Source organism: Camelus dromedarius, chromosome 6 (assembly GCF_036321535.1).
Source record: "Camelus dromedarius isolate mCamDro1 chromosome 6, mCamDro1.pat, whole genome shotgun sequence".
NCBI lineage: Eukaryota > Metazoa > Chordata > Mammalia > Artiodactyla > Camelidae > Camelus > Camelus dromedarius.
In genome coordinates, this window is record NC_087441.1 from 89,684,490 (window position 1) to 89,698,540 (window position 14,051).

The 14,051-nt window shown below is 40.3% G+C and overlaps 1 long non-coding RNA gene across 2 annotated transcripts; it reads right to left on the reverse strand.

The window, feature by feature from the left end:
- Nucleotides 1-4,087: 4,087 nt before the first annotated feature.
- LOC135321548 (uncharacterized) lies at nt 4,088-9,035 on the reverse strand. 2 transcript variants are annotated; one of them, XR_010381405.1, is made up of 4 exons: nt 8,410-9,035; nt 7,792-7,960; nt 6,736-7,023; nt 4,088-4,180 (listed from the first exon to the last, which is right to left on the reverse strand). It is a non-coding gene; the product is annotated as an uncharacterized LOC135321548 (long non-coding RNA). The 2 variants fall into 2 exon arrangements; XR_010381404.1 differs by lacking the exon at nt 4,088-4,180 and having other exon boundaries at nt 6,373-7,023.
- Between the last annotated feature and the right edge of the window lie 5,016 nt (nt 9,036-14,051).

Below are 14,051 nucleotides of genomic sequence, written 5' to 3' on the forward strand. Positions count from 1 at the left end.
TATTTTGGGGGGGTCTAATGCTCTGAAAATATCCACCAAATCTAGTTTTTCTATTGTAGTATTTAATTTCTCTGTTGCCTTGTTTATTTTCTGTCTGGAAGATCTGTCTAGTGATGTTAATGCAGTGTTAAAATCTCCAACTATGATTGTATTCCCATCAATATCCCCCTTTATCTCTATTTGTAGTTCTTGTATGTACTTAGGTGCTCCTATATTGGGTGCATATATATTAACAAGTGTAATATCCTCATCTTGTATCATTCCTTTAATCATTATAAAATGTCCTTCTTTATCTTTATGGCCATTGTTTTAAAATCTATTTTGTCTGAAATCAGTACTGCAACACCTGCTTTTTTGGCTTTTCCATTTGCATGGAATATCTTTTCCTTCCTTTCACTCTCAATCTATATGTGTCCTTCTCCCTAAAGTGGGTCTCTTGTATGCAGCATGTTGAAGGTTCTTGCTTTATTATCCAGTCTGCCACTCTGTGTCTTTTGACTGTAGAATTTAGTCCATTAACATTTATAGTAATTATTGATAGATGTGTGTTTATTGCCATTTTGAACTTATCTTTGCAGTTGAATTGGTATATCCTCTTTGTTCCTTTCTTCTTCCTTTTGTGGTTTGGTAAATTTCCTTTGTATTATCATGGATTTTATTTAATTTTTGTGACTCCCTTGTAAATTTTTGGCTTGTGGTTACCCTTTTTTGTAAATCTATTAACCCATTACTATAACTGTATTTATTAAACTGATAGTAACATGATCTCAAACCCATCCTACTGTTAAAAAAAAAGAAAAAAGAAAAAAAATATTCTATAATTCCCTGCCTCCCTCTCCCACTCTCAGTGATTTGTATGTCTTCTTTTATAATTTCGTGTTTACTTTATTTGTAATTCATGAGTTATCACCTTTCCAGTTGTGAGTTTCTCTTTTCTGCAGCATCCTGCTGCTTTTCTATTTAGAATAGCCCTTTCAATATTTCTTTTAGCATGGGTTTAATGTTGCTAAACTCCTGCAGTTTTTTTGTCTGTGAAACTATTTATTTCTCCTTCTATCCTAAAGGATAGCCTTGCTGGACAAAATATCCTAGGCTGCATCTTCTTTTTTTTTTCATTCAGGGCTTTGAATATATCTTGCCACTTCCTTCTGGCCTGTAGTGTTTGTGTAGAGAAATCAGCTGAGAGCCTTATGGGGGTTCCCATGTAACTTACTCTTTACTTTCCTCTTGCTGCCTTTAGAATCCTTTCTTTATCCTTGACTCTGGCCATCTTGATTATGACATGTCTTGGTGTGAGTCTATTTGGGTTCTTCCTGTTTGGGACCCTCTGAGCTTTCTATACTTGGATATCTGATTCCTTCTTTAAGTTTGGGAAGTTTTCAGTCATGATTTCTTCAAAAACCTTTTCAATCCCCTTTGATCTTTCTTCCCCTTCTGGGACCCCTATTATGCGAAGATTGGGATGCTTTATATTATCCCATTGGTCCCTTATGCTATTTTCAGTATTTTTTATTTGCTTATCTTGTAGTTCTTCTGAATGGGTGCTTTCTATCACCCTGTCTTCTAGACCACTAATTCATTCCTCTGCATTATCTAGTTGACTTTGCACAGCTATTACATCATTCCTCATCTCTGTCAATGAGTTTACCCATTCTACTTGGCTCTTCTTTATAGCTTCAATTTCATTTTTGACACATTTTATATCTCTAAACACTATCTCTTTAATTCCTTCAGCAATTTGATCACTCCTTTTTTGAAATTTTGATCTAGTAGGCTATCGATGTCTATTTCATTGATATTTCTTTCAGGGGATTTCTCTTGTTCTTTTAATTGGGAAACGTTTCTCTGCTTCATCTTGCTCATACCTCTCTGGCACTGTGGTTTATGGAGTATCAGTTGTCTATTATGGTCCTTAAGGTTTAATCTATCTAATGCCTATTTAGGAATAGATCTTAGGAAAAAAAGAAAAAAAAATAAGAGAGAGAGAGAAAGAATTTTAAAAGAAGGGAGAAAGAGGGTTTGAAAACATTGTATAATGAATAATAGAAGAGCGAGTTGAAGCAGAGTATTAATCGGGTTGAGACGTCCTTTTAAAACCTTAAAAAAAAGGGGGGGAGATGAATAGATGTATTTGAAACCTCTGTCTAATTAATAACAGGACATCAAAACCCAAGAGAAATAGAAATGTATTAAGAGGTAAAAATTAAGAGAGTAATAGAAAATAGAACAGGTAAAAACAGATTTAAAAAAAGAAGAAAAAAAGGGGGGTTGTCGGTGTTCTCCTGGAGTCTGTGTGCTTTTAATATGAAGTCTTTCTGTCTTCGTCCTGTTTTGGAAGCTCAGCTTGCTGTTTTCAGAGGCCCTCCATTGGCGCCCTCTTCTGTGCTGCTCCCAGCACCTGTCGGCAAGCAGATCACTCCTCCTCCTAACACTGGGTAAGGTGCAGCTCTCTGCTGTGGGCGGGCGGGTCGCTGCCCCTCTGGATGCCGCAGTCAGATGTTGCAGAATGGCCGGGTAGGAGGGTGGGTCATGCCCACTCCCAGGACCTTGGTCATGGGCTGTGTTCCTGCCCGAATGGCGGGGGGCCGCTCTCACTCTACCTGCGCCTCCGCTGGTAGCTCTGCTGCTCTGTGCGGCTGCACGCTCCGCCCTGGTCGGCACTCCACAGGTGGGCTCGGGGAGGACCGAGGGACAGCCCTGTCCCTGCTCCGAGCCAGAACCCAGCTCCTTGTTTGTCTTTGTGGAGCAAGTTCTCTGAGGGACCAGGATAAAAGGATCCTATCTGCCCCAGGCTGTATGTAGGCCAGACTCAGTCTGGCCTTTGAGGCTGCTAAGCCCTTCGGTGTGGATGCAGGTTCCCCCCCGCCCCCACCTGGGTGCTAAGTGCCGGAGGATATGGCGATATGGCGGCTGTGCCTGAGCCTCGCCTCTCTTCCCCCGAAAACTTTCCGCAGGTTTTCAGAGATGGGGGTATGCACCCTTCCCCCGAGAGCACATCAACCTTGCTGTTTTATGGAGGGCCCAGGTTGTTCTGCCCTGTGCACCCACAGCCACGGCGCGCAGCCCCTTGCGTTCCACCGGGGCTGCCTCCGTGCAGTCGCCCCCGTCCTCCACCCGGCTTGTGCAGCCTGGCCCTGCCTGCCGCTGCCAGCCCATCTCTGGCTGGGTGTCGGGGGGACGCTCTGTGCCCGTTTAACTTAGTTCTGTCAGTCAAGGGCTGCTCTGTACAGATCAGAGCCTCGGAGGCTCCCCCTCCATCCAGCTGGCCTTTCAGTTGGAGAGGGGAGACCCAGTGAGCGAGCGCCAGTCCTCCTTTGCTGCTCCCTCCCCACAGGACCCGTCCCAAGCTGCTTTGCCTTTTGTTCTTTCTTTTTTCCTTTTCTCCTACCAGATTTTTGGCGTCTTTATCTTTTGAAGAGGGCAATGTTCTGTCGGAGTTCCGCAGGTTCTCTGGTTGGCTGAGTGGGTCCATAGATGTAGGTCTTGTTGTATCTGTGGGAGAGGGTGAGCCACGAGCGTCCCTGTACTCCGCCATCTTCTCCGTCCTCCGTCTCTTATTTTATAATTTAAGTGAAATCTAACATTTACTCCTGTTTAATGAAGAATTTGGTAGGTCTTTGGTTCCAGTTCCTGGATGGCAACACCTAAAGCCTTGAAATTTCCCAAGATAGGAGTGTCTTTTCTATTCATGGTGGACCCTTGGATGGCTTGTGTTCATGAGATGACTCAGGATTGGGACTGGCCAGCCAGAGAGACCAACCATGTAATTAGAGGAGTGGCGCTTTGAGCTTTGTGACAAATGAGTGACCACCAGGAGAGGAATGGGCTCAATGGTTAGGGCTAAGGAAAGGTTTGAGTTACAGTTAGGGTTTGGGTTAGCCATGTCAGTAGTGACCCAATAAATCATGTCTTTGTAATAAAGCCTCCAGAAAAGACTTGGGGCAATAAAGCTCAGAGCTCCTGTGAGCTTCCTGGTTGGTAACACTCTTGGAGGACTGTCACACTCAGATGCCATGAGGGCAACCCTGAGCCCTTCCCACTGGAGTGCTCTCTACAACAGCTCACCTGATGAGATCTAAGGGCTGCTTCTTGTCTATGCTTTGAGGAGGAGCCCATTCCCTGTAGAGAAGGCCCGGTTTGCTGGGGCAGCTGAGGTCCTCTGATGGAGGCTGAAGTTGCACTGGGAAGCAGAAGCAAACAGGTGAGCATCACTGTCACCACGTTTTCACATGTTCTGTTGTTAAAATGTGGTGCTAACACTTCGTGGTCATTTGTAAATAAGTGGCCCTCACTTGCCAGGAGGGATGGAGGCACCATATACTTTTTCATAATTCTCACCCAGTATTAATACTAACCCCTTGAGGGTCATTTGCAATGGTGGGTGGAAAGGAACGCTTGGATGTTACAGTCCTGGGACCACCGTGGATACCTGGTGAGAGCCTTGCAGATGCTTAATGTCCTACAAGCGGGCCAGTCTTCAAAAGCCAAAAAACTAGTCCACCCAAGTGCCCAAACTGCTGCAGTGGAGGGACACCTGATGGTTCAGCCCCCTCCTTGGACCCCCAGAGGAACCTGGACTCTGGCTGGTTAGGGGCAGGGTCAATTCTAAAACCCAGGCTTTTTTGTCCCCACAATTCAGTAGATATTCGGTGACAGTACATGGAATATAAACAACAAAGAAACTTGACATGATGTTATATATTTAGCTTACTCAATAAACAAAATTTAAATCCAGTCATTCTCCTTCCCACCTGACCTACGTTCCTTTCTCCTGTACTAGAACCAGATTATTACCCACCCAGCCTTAGCATGAGTCCTGACTCCACTTACCTCCCTCCCAAACACCACATGAGATGATTCCTCAGCCTGGATGTGGGACCAGCAAGTACAAGAGGCTTTAGTGGAAAAGAACTGGCTGTGCGCAGACGCCAACTAAACACTGTAGGATCCTGGTGTCCCACATTAGTAATCATGACAGCTGTTTGCAAGTGTCCCCAAAGTTCATTTAAGACTCTCACTGCTAATTTTGCTGGGACATAAATATAAAACATGTGGACGGCTGGGCTGGACTGCTATGCTGGGTCTCTGATCCAGGAAGCTCAGTGTCTGCTCCCTGTACCCAACTCCCTGTTCTGTTCATGCATATGCATCAGCAGCTGTTTAGTGTCCATTTTAATATCTTAAACAGTGCATTTCAGTATTGTCTTCATCCACAAATACGTGTACCACACAGTAGTAACGATCAATCTCAGTCTTTGCTTTCTTTGGTCTTAGAGAGTCAGATAAATGGATAGCAAAGATAACAAAGTCATAGAGCACTATAATACAGTATTTCCATTATTTCAATGACAGGATTTATTTAAAGAGCTTAGATATAACATCCTTGCATTTATGGCATCATTAAGCGTCTGAAGCTGTTACATTTTAAAAACTTCATTTCATGCGAGATGTTATCCATTAGAGAAGTGCTCCTGAATTTGAGGGGTTGCTGTCATCTCAGACGGAGTCCCTAAAAAATGTCAACACTCTGCAGTATTGCCATCATGACAAGAACCCAGACAGATGAAATTTGGAAAGCCCTGTGGCTTCCTAGTGCACAGACAGAAAATTGTATTTCAGAGGGAAAAGCCTGAATTACAGAAAATGATAAATGAAATGGTCTAAAATGCATTTCCCTTACAAAGAACTAATACTTATTTGGTTGATAATAACATCTGTCAATAATTATGAAAAGAGCTGACAGATGCATAGTATTTAATATTAGCCAGGGCTGTTCTAACATTGACACAGATTCATTAATCACCATAGCAACTCTACGAGGTGGGCACTATTATTAGCCCCATTTTATTGATGAGGAACTTGATAAACACAGTGGCTAAATGACTTTTACAAGGTCGACAGCGAGAAACCAGCACAGGTGTTCCAGCCTGACTCTGCGCTCTTGGCCACTTCTCTTTTTTTTTTTTTTTTGTGGCGGGGAGATAATAAGGTAATTATAGTGGGGGGTGGGGAGGTAATTAGGGTTATTGGTTTATTTTAGAGGAGGTGTTGGGGGCTGAACCCAGGACCTTATGCGTGCTAAGCATGCACACCATCACTTGAGCTGTACCCTCCCCTCTAGAGTCTATGCTCTTAGCTGCTAATCCGCACTGCCCCACAAGGTAACTCTGGGGGAACTACACTTCATCCATTCACTTATTAAACTCAGCCTTCCCGGTGCCTGGGATTTAGCAATGAACAAAACAACATGGTTCTTGCCCTAAGTGAGCGTCTCGCCTCCTGACATATTGTCTTCATTTTACCCAGGAAGAAACAAGGTCAAGAATATTAGCCTATTCCTGTTAACACCGGAGGATACATGACGTGCTTTATTTCATTTCTGCCATTTGACTTACACCATGGGGAGGGAAAGCTGCCTTGCAGATCCCAGAGCTCACAAGCCTGTTAATCCCGAATTTTTTTTAACACTATCCCTTAGTTGGTACTTGATCTGAGAAAGGATGAAGTAAACCTAAAAAGATTCTAAGAGAGTGTGTGGTTTATACAGGGTAACTAACCAGCCACTGTTTATTATCCTAACAGGAATCTCTAGGCATATTTCTTTTCTTTCTCTTTTTTTCTTTTTATGGGCAGCTTTTAAAAACCAAACCAAACCAACCAAACCAAATCACTGATAATTCAACAGCAGGCTCTAAATCACCCCCAAGACAGGTGCTAAACTCGGTTTAGACTTACAATGCAGCTTCTGGTGGCTGGATTGAAGAATGTATCTCTATCCTGAATATAAAAGTCATTCACGCAGCTCTTCTCAAATAGGGAAATGAAAAACTCTTGCTCCAGCTTGATGATACTTTCATCCACTTGGGGGACTTTCAGATAACAGCTGAAATTATCAAAGGCTGAGGACCGGGTTTTCAGATCATTGGGCTTCAGAGGCAATTTTATGTGCAGTATCTCAACGTATGTGCAGAGCACCTCCCACAGGGTGTGTACTTTTGCAAATACAAGCTTGTCATCCAAAACCTATATTGGGAGAATGAAAACACAAAGCAGGAAACTATTTTCACATTTTTAGTACACAGGTTTTTCTTACGTTGCTGGTAGTTAAAGCACTTGTGCAAGCACACACACATATGACAATGGTAAAAGTGAAGATATAATAAAAGTAGATTTGCAAACAATCATACATATTTGCCTTAAAGATAATTTCTTTGTTGAAATTACTGAAAAGTTATTTAAAATCCTTCCAGTTCATTCATAAAATAACCAATGTTTTAGATGAAGAAAAGCAAACTTCTTAATTTTTAGTCCAAATTAGTAACTAAAAATAGAAACACCAAAATATTCTTTGCAGTGGTATTGTAATGACAAATATTTAAATTTCTGAGACCTAGGACTAAATACATATCTGTTCAATATAGTGTTAAACGGCCATTAAAAGGGATTTAAAAGAATTATATTTATTGATATGGAATATATAATAAAAGGAAAAAGCAAAAAAAATATGAAATAATAATTTTCCTTCTTGGAAGGGAAAAATACCTACATTTGAATAAAAAAAGTTTAGAAGGATTTTAAGATTCTTAATGTATAATTAAGGTACAGATGATTTTTAATTCCACTGTTCTTTCATTTTCAATTTCTGGGGGTAAATTTTTATAATAAAAAAATCTTTAAAAAGGTTCTTGCATAATTAATAGATATATTTATGACTACATTCTCTGGCTATTAGAAAAGATCTCCTAGCTTTGGATCTGAAACATACATTCCATAATGCAGATTCTGACTTACTCGCCTCCCAGCCCACAGCAAAGGCACGGCTAGTGTGACATGTTTCAAATACCATTCCAGGTAATATGCATGCTCCCAACCAATGGCTGCAAAGGGACTGACACTGATCTGGTTGTTCCCAGCTGCAGACCATCATAGATGATGTTGGATTCATAGGCTCATGTTTTCTCTGTCAAAAGAAACCAGAAAATGTTAGGCTTTTACTTTCACCAAGGGAACAAGAAGTTGTTTGATTTTTTTATGCAAAAATAACAACAAACCAATTTGAACCTGATGAAAAGACATTTGCTCAAAACAGCACAGTAGCAATGAAGGTGCTCTGGCAGGCAGAGATTTGTTGGATTCCTGTGAGTGCTGGACTCCCACATGGAATTCCCTTGGCACTCCAGAAGGCCTGTGGTTGTCCCCATGTGTTTGTGGCCATATGTGGAGCACAAAACTCTCTGGCTTTGCCACAATTTCAAAGCCTTTTTTGGCTTTTGAAAAGTTTTGGACTCAAATGGAGTTTTCTTGAGTCCACTCACTGATGTCATTCACCAGAGTTATAGACCAGATCTGACATTCTAGACTCTTAAAATCTTGCAGACATTCAAATGGTTCAGGTTTGGATGTATTTACCTCTGCAGGCCTGGACCAAATTCGATAAAGCCACCCGGACAAGTTCAGCAAAATGTAAAGAAATTTTTCTCTCTGCAAGTCTGAAATGTCTGTGAAGCTATAAAAACTTCTGCATCTACAAAAATAGAGAACCAACTCATCAGTAACATATCTATCCATAATGCATGGCCATTTAAAAAAAATACTGTATTAACTGCTATTAAATTCTATCTGGCTTTTGCCAAATTGTGTCCTAAACTGTAAGGAAAGTATATAAATGTAGAGAATTTTTGACCTTTTAAGAGAAAAAGGAACCCTCCTACTCAGTTGGTGGGAATGTAAATTGGTGCAGCCACTATGGAGGACAGTATAGAGGTTCCTTAAGAAACTAAAAATAGATTTCCATGTCATCCAGCAATCCCATTCATGGGTATATGTCTGGAGAAGAATATAATTCAAAAAGACACATGCACCCCAATGTTCACAGCAGCACTATTTACAATAGCCAAGACACTGAAACAACCCAAATGTTCACTGACAGATGACTGGATAATGAAGGTGTGGTATATTATATAAATATGTATATATACATATATATAAACACACATATATACACACGCACACACACACACACAATGGAATACTGCTCACCCATAAAAGATAAAATAATGCCATTTGCAATAACATGGATGGACCTACAGGGTATTATGCTAAGTGAAATAAGTCAGAGAAAGAAAAACAATTATTCTATGTATTAACTTATATGTATATCTAAAAAATAAAACAAATTAATGACTATAATAAAACAGAAATAGACTCACAGGTACACAGAACAGACTGGTGGTTACCAATGGGGAGAAGGAGGAGAGGGGAGGCAGGAAGGGAGTAGGGGATTGAGAGGTAAAAATTACTACGTATATAATGGATAGGTTACAGGGCTGCATCATACAGCACAGGGAAATATAGCCATTATTTTATGGTGACTTTAAATGGAATATAATCTATAAAAATGTTGAGCCTCTGTGTTGTACACCTGAAAATACTAGGATGTAAATCAACTACTCAATTACAAAATTTTTAATCAAAGTTTTCTTTTCATATTATTTGCAATAATTTACAAGCCAGCACTGTCAATAGAAACATAGTGCAAATCACAATTTCCAATAATCCCATTTGGAAAATAAAAAGGAACAAGTGAAATTAATTCCAGTAATAATTATATTTATCTCAAAATATCCAATATACTATCATTTAAAAAGTGTGATAAACACTTTTAAAACTTATTAAAAAATATTTTACATTATTTTTGTTGTATGAAGTCTTGAAAATCTATTACATATTTTGCACTTATAAAACATCTCAATTCACAATAGCCACATGTGGTCGGTGGCTACCGTACTAGACAGAGCAGATTACACCATTTCCACTTCTGATAAATTACCTGCTCTTACTTATTTAAAAAACTTGCAGAAAAGGCTTTAGATATTCCCTGTATCAAACAAAGCAACCTTGACGGGTGTGGAGTATCTTCATTATAAGGTGAAAAATAAAGGTAAGAGAGCCATGGTTACATGTATGTTAATTTAACAATAACTTCTTAATTCATTCAGGACTTTACAATCTTTCTTCATATGCCAAGGATTCACTGTCACTGTGCAATATTTTTCACTATTATCATCTTTGGAATTGAGAGGATTCTGATGACCCTGCTTTGTGCATCTGTACATAAAAGAAAATAACAAAACAGAGAAAAAGACCTTATTAAAGATAATTTAGGGGGGAGGGTATAGCTCAAGTGAAAGATCATATTCTTAGCGTGCACAAGGGCCTGGGTTCAATCCCCAGTACTTCTTCTAAAAATAAAATGAATAAATAAAAATCTAATTACAACCCCCCTGCAAAAAATTAATTAACTAATTTTAATTAAAAGTTTAAAAATGATAATTTAGTGCAGGCTTATCAGACTACAAGAGCTACAATGAATGCCCGTCCCCCCATTAATTTTGAAGAAGTCTCACAGTGTTTCCCAACATAAAGGCTAAAATATAATTCAGAACACTTTCTGATGGTCAGCATGATTTTAACAGAAAAGTAGATAATTACCTCCCTGCTGTCAAAGCTCTGTCAGAGATGGGCACAGAAAATTTAGTAAAAATGATTTTGCAACTACCTTTGAAAGAAATGCTGAGAAATGATCTTTTCTGTTGGATATTAGCCTGCTTTTACATTCTGCAGTAAGCATACGTGTTTACAAACCAGGTAGGAACTAGATCATATTTTACACATACTTTAGAAACTGATTTGAATTTTGCTGTCTACCTGCAAGGCTATTTTTTAGGTAATAACATAAGCTGGCCACTATACTAAATTTTGTTTCCCTGTTTTCTTAATCCTCACAACTCTGTAAGCTGCTATTAATACCCCCATATAACAGATAAAAAGCTTGGGGCAGAAAATAATTTGGGTAACTTGGTAAATGGTGGAGCTGGGTAAGACTGCAGCCAGTGTGACACTCAAGTCCATTCTTCTCACCAATGTCTGATACTGCTACCTACATTCAGCAATGACTGCTGATTTCATATTTAAGTGTGTCATTTCTAAAAGTGCAAAGCTATATTAGTACTCCTGTGTAAATTATTCTTTTGAGATGTGATTGCCAAAAAAACAAAAAGATATAATATCAGGGTACCACTGAGTGGAGGGCGAACTGCATATGGATGGACACAAGGGGACATTTTGGGGACACATTTGCACAACTCTAGAAATAGCTAAAATGGCTGACTTGAACAATTATAATGTGTGAATTTTATGGCCTGTAAATTGCACCTTAATACAGCTATTAAATTAAGAAACTGGGATACCAAATTAAGACTAAAACACATATATATCACACAAAGAACAAGAGGCAAATATCATTATTTACTGCGCCATTTTCCTTCATGCAGCTTCCTTTCCTCACCCTTTCCTGAAAGGATGATTCAGTTTTAAAATAGTCTTTTAATTTATTCAGCAAATAATTTTTGACTGCCTACTATGTACCCAGGACTAGTCTAGGCACTTGGAATAGATCAATAAACAAAACAAAAGTCCTGTCCTCATGGAGCTTGGTTGGGGTTTAGCTGGGGTGGGGGTTGGAGATGACAATTCACACAACAGAGCAGCAGAGGAAGTGGCATGTTAGGAAAGAGGAACCATGGAAAAAAGAAAAAAGGGCAAGGTAAATAGGGTTGAGAGTATGGGATAAGGGTGATGCTGTATTAAATACCAGAGCAGGCCACACAGAGGACTGAGGTTAGGACTAGGACTAGGAGGTGAGAAGTCCCAGGTGGACTTAATAACCATCACCAAGGCCAGCACGCACCTTGCATGTTCCAGAATGGGGGCACAGCTGGAGCTGCGGAGAAGGGTCAGTGCAGATCCTGTACGGCCTTGGAGGACGTTGTAAGGACTGTGGCTTTTACCTGGAGTGAAATGGGGAGGCACTGCAGAAGGACGACACAATCTAACTTAGGTATTCAAGGCTCACTTGAGTGCCAGGTGAGAATAGTCGAAATGGTTCAGAGATTAAAAGAGGGAAGCCATTGAGAAGGGCTGTGCAGGAGAAGAGGATAGTGGCTCAGGGCAGGGAAGCAGCAGTGGAGGCAGGAGCCATGGTGAGAAGTGGCTGGGCTCTGGGTATGTTTTAAAGGCAGTGTTAAACCAGATCTATAGACAGAATTCTAGTGGTATGTCAGTGAAAGTCAGAATAACTCCAAGATTTTTGACCCAAGCATCTGGAAGGATTAAGTTCCCACTAACTGAATAGGGGAGGCTGCAGAAAGAACCAGTTTGGGGGGTAGGAGGACCAAGAGCTGTTTTAACACATGTTGGTCTTAACATATTAGAGTTCCAAGTGAAGATGTCAAATCAACAGAAGATTGCAAGAGTCCAGAGTTGGAGAGAAAAAGTCTAGCGGGAGACAGAAATGTGGGAATCATGGGTCAACAGGTGGTACAGGAAGACATGAAACCCAGGTACTCAAACATTAAGATAACCTGGCATTAACCATAGAAGTTATCCTTGAGGGCCTGCCAACTAGGTGTGGATATCAGTCCTATTTCCCGACCACTCGAGTTTTAAAATGGAACTTACAAATGAATTCGTGCAAGACACTGCCTCCAGTGGGTGGGATCAGAGCTGGAGTGGGAGAATGGGATGGTGCACGCTACTCCCTACGGCAGAATATGTGTGTGTGTGTGTGTGTGTACACGCATGTGTGTGTGTGCAGGGGGATGAGTTACACCTCGCTTAAGAAAAAGAGCTATTACGTCTAGAAACCGAAAGATGAAAGAACATCCAGATCTGATAAAGGGAACAGGGGAAACACTGTGTAGTGTAAGACATATCCCCATAATGCCATTTCCCACCATCCTTTCATAAGGAACACAGTTGGAAAGGGGGGAATTATGTAGATACGTGTGATGTACACAAACTTTCTGACTATGTAACACTGAATATCTACATATGTAGCAAGTTAATGGTATTTATATCTGCTTCAAGTTTAATAACAAGTTCACAACAGAGGGAAAATAAAATATTGAGGACTGGTAGAAGTATCATAGAAGGCCTTTCAATGTTCAGAATGGAAGCAAAAGCAGCTTCACCGCACAAAGAATGTCATTAAGAGTCAAGAATGTTTATATTTGCTTAAGAAATTCAGAGTTACAACTTCCTGCTTTAAAGAATTAACTTTAAGACAGATGCCATACTATAAGCAACGTCTATACTGGTACATTCTTAAAGCTATTTTTAGTTCCTGCTTGTTCTGATGTACTCCAGAAATTCTGCAAAGAAAACCTTCTATTCAAAGGCTTAAAGGAATAAAAAAAGAAATAACACTGCATTATTTTAAGTGTTCTCTGTACCGAAAGTCACCTGCAAATGCAGCACCCTGCCACAGGTCCACATTTTTAACAATAAAGCCCTTAGCGCAATTTTTCAGTTGCTATGTGACTTTGTGTCAGTCTCTCACTCAGAAGCAGAATGCAGTACCAGAAAATGTCACGTCATGTCTAAAACTACAGATGTGGAAGATGAACAGACACCAGGACACAGCTAAGTGGGAGGGTGAAGTTTACCTTCTAAGTTACCGTAAGTGCAGTTACACCTGCTCCCTGCTTCCCCTGTGAAGTGAAGAACTAGTCTTTTCCAGAAAAGCTCTCATTCTGAGAACTGTCTTCTTTAAAATATTTGGAGATTCTCTTTTAAGGTTATTTCACTTTTAAGTCTTTCCCCAACTCTACATCCCATAACAAGTGTTAAAATTATCCAATAGCCTTTTGTTACAGAACATACTCTACAAAAGCTGAGGTTTCCCAGGGTTTGGATCCCAGAACTCTGCTACCAGATAATCCTAAAGCCTTCCTTCCATAACTGACTCTTCTGCCAATTCCCAGCTGTGGGCAAATTCGGCTTCTCAGACCAGGTAACTTTCTAACTCTGCCTACGAACACTCTACTGTCAGTAAAGGAAATCTCAGACAGGAAGCAAACAAAGCCCCTAGTGAGGGTTGCACCTTCAAACAATCAAGACGCCATCACCAAGCAAATATTTAAACCTACTGCAAAACTTCTGAAGACATCTTACAAAAAATGTAGTTTCTATAGATGCATACTATTTGCTCT